Genomic DNA, 3,046 nt, shown 5'->3' with positions numbered 1-3,046 from the left:
TATCGCTGCCGACATGCTGAGGTTGCATTACGTCACGCTGCCCTTGCTGCAGGGTAGGGGGCCAACGGGAGAGCGCGCGCGGGCGCGCGCGCGCTCGGGAGATCAAGAAGCCCGCGGTGGGTTTGTGCTTGGAGACGCCGCGGACTTGCAGTGGGTGGTGGGTGGTGGGTGGTGGGTGGTGGGTTGCAGTGGGTGGTGGGTGACGGGGCAGGGTGCAGCGCGGGCGAGCCCAAGTAAAGAAGCTTTGGATCTTGGGGCGCCCCTGAGGAGTTTCCGTGGGAAGATTTTGTTTTCCAGGTTTCCCAAGGGAGAGGAAGAGGGGGAGGGGGGGGAAATCAATGACTGAATGGCAATTCACTGAACCTTTAATACATGTTGGAAGACATTTAAAAAAAAAAAAAAAATCGGCCCTACTCTCGAGGATTTGACCAATTAGGCCGTCCAGAGCGGTAAGAGGTATGTCTCCCCACCAAAAACCCTGTGTGTATTTTGCAGTTTCCCTACCTCCGTCCTTTAAATTCCTTTTATATTTCATATTGGTAGACAATTCGATGAAGAAAGTAAAGAAGAAAGAAGAAAGGCACAGAACGGAAAGGTGGACAAGGAACCTAAAGGAAATGAACTCGAAATATCTCTTCAGTGTGTCACTTTCAGCTTGTGTCTGCACAAAATGGGAGAACAGTGAGAAATTCAGAGGTGATGGGTGGGGAAAAGAGAGATGAGATGCGAAAGGCTTTATAATCTGAAAATTTAGCTTTAGTACTTACTGAAAATAAGCATTTGGGTTGAATAGCAGTGTTAAAGCAGGGAAAGGACACGATCCTAAAAAAAAAAAAAAAAAATGAAGGTGACTCATTACCTTTGCCTAAATGATTGGAATATTTTACAAATAAAACATGTTATTGTTCTCAATTAGCTAATTTCTCCAGTTCCTTGTAGCCTACTATAACACTAAAGGATTTGACAAAATTAGAGGAGACAATGATGCGAAAGCCCTAGCACAGTACCTGGCTTATATTAGACCAGGAGTCAGCGACTTTCTCTGTACAGGACCAGGTAGTAAATGTTTTAGGCTTTGAGGGCTATAGGTCTGATATAAATATTCAAGTCTGTAGTTGTAGCCCCAAAGCAGCCATAGACTGCTTGTATATGTAGTATGTACACAAATGAGCATGTCTGTGTTCCAGTAGAACTTTTATTTGTGGACACTGACATTTGAATTTTATATCATTTTAATGTGTCATGAAAAATTATTTTTCTTTGAATTATTTTCCACTATTAAAAATGTCAACACCATCCTTAGTCACAGGCCATTAAAAATATAGGCAGTGCTCCATATTTGGCCTGTGGGCCATAGTTTGCCAACCCCTGTAGGTGTTACACTTTTATTTTCCCTCCTAAATGAAGAGGTATTTTTATGAGTGTGGCCCTGTATGTGATGTGTTTCTATATCGGCTACTCTGGCAAATACTACTTGAAATGTCTTCTCCCAGAGACAATTCCAATGGGACACTGATGGAAGAAAGCTAAAAAAGATGTGGGTTTTTTAAGGTCAATCACCTTTGTGAAAAATTGTGATAGACAATTTTTAAAACCTGAAGATCATCCTTGCTCCTCCCTCTTTCTTGAATCATCTGAGCCATCAAAATGTCCTGAGAATTCTACTTCCTTAATATCTATGGAATTCATCCTTTAAAAAAAAAATTATTTTTATTTATTTGAGAGACAAGAGAGTACAAGCAGGGGGAGTGGCAGGCAGAGGGAGAGGGAGAAGCAGGCTCCCTGCTGAGCAGGGAGCTGGATGCAGACTCCATCCCAGGACCCCAGGATTCTGACCCGAGCCAAAGGCAGGTGTCCTCATCCTTTTTTTTTTTTTTTTTTCATTCCTAATATCATTACTTTGTTCAGGTTCACATCCCTTCTTATGGGGATTACTGCAATACTTTCCTAACTAGTTACTCTGTATTCATTTTCTCAAAAAATCATGAAATCAGAAATCACCAAATGTGAAAAATATCTCAAATCAAGCCTCCCCACTCCATTTTCAATTTAGTTGTGGTTCTCAACAAATGGAACTGTGGAACTGCCTCCTGATTCATTTCTCTGCTACATGTACCTCTTTACTTCACTTGATAACTTTTACAGTATAGTCGACACCACCACAGTATCATTTGTGTAACAAAACAAAGAAAATTGATTATCTCACTCTCCTGCTTAAACATTGCTGTCAACTCCCACTAAAAGTCAAAGATGACGCCCAGACAAGGACAGAAAGAGACTTGTGGGAATTCCAGGCGGGCAACAATGTGAAAGACCATCCAGCATATGTCTTTTAGATATTTGGTCAGTATTTATTTAGAGGAGTAAATTGAATTCTATGTTAAGGATGGCTGTGCTATTATTTTAAATAGTAAGTGTTTCTATATCCATGCTTCAGCCTTTTTGCGGTTTCATATTAGCACCAAGACCAATACTATTGGGGCGCCTGGGTGGCTCAGTTGGTTAAGCGTCTGCCTTCGGCTCAGGTCCTGATCCCAGGGTCCTGGGATCGAGCCCCGCATCGGGCTCCCTGCTCGGTGGGAAGTCTGCTTCTCCCTTTCCCACTCACCCTGCTTGTGTTCCCTCTTTCGCTGTCTCTCTCTCTGTGTCAAATAAATAAATAAATAAAATCTTTTTTAAAAAAAAGACCAATAATATTAATTGGGTGTTATAAACTTTTTTAAATTTGTAGCTTTCTTTGTTTTGTAGCTTGCTCACTTCACTCCTTCTACTTCACCCAGTAATCTTGGCCAACTAATACTGTTTTGCTGTGATACATTTAGATGTCACATATTGCGGTCTATTCTTCCTCATATGCCTCTGGAATCACAGTTTGTTGTCAGCTATATTCCCCTTAATCTCAACCTCTTCTACGAAAACTCAGCCATCTTTCTCTAACTGTAACTTGACCATCTCCCAAAGGAAATAGTCTAAAATAAATTAACATGAGCATATTCTGGGTCATCTAGAAGACCACCTTATAACTGAACCCTGCCATACATTATCA

This window comes from Mirounga angustirostris, unplaced genomic scaffold (genome assembly GCF_029215605.1).
Source record: "Mirounga angustirostris isolate CCGP_5_RB_7025 unplaced genomic scaffold, mMirAng1.0.hap1 SCAF_11, whole genome shotgun sequence".
Classification (NCBI taxonomy): domain Eukaryota; kingdom Metazoa; phylum Chordata; class Mammalia; order Carnivora; family Phocidae; genus Mirounga; species Mirounga angustirostris.
This window is presented reverse-complemented; position numbering follows the sequence as displayed.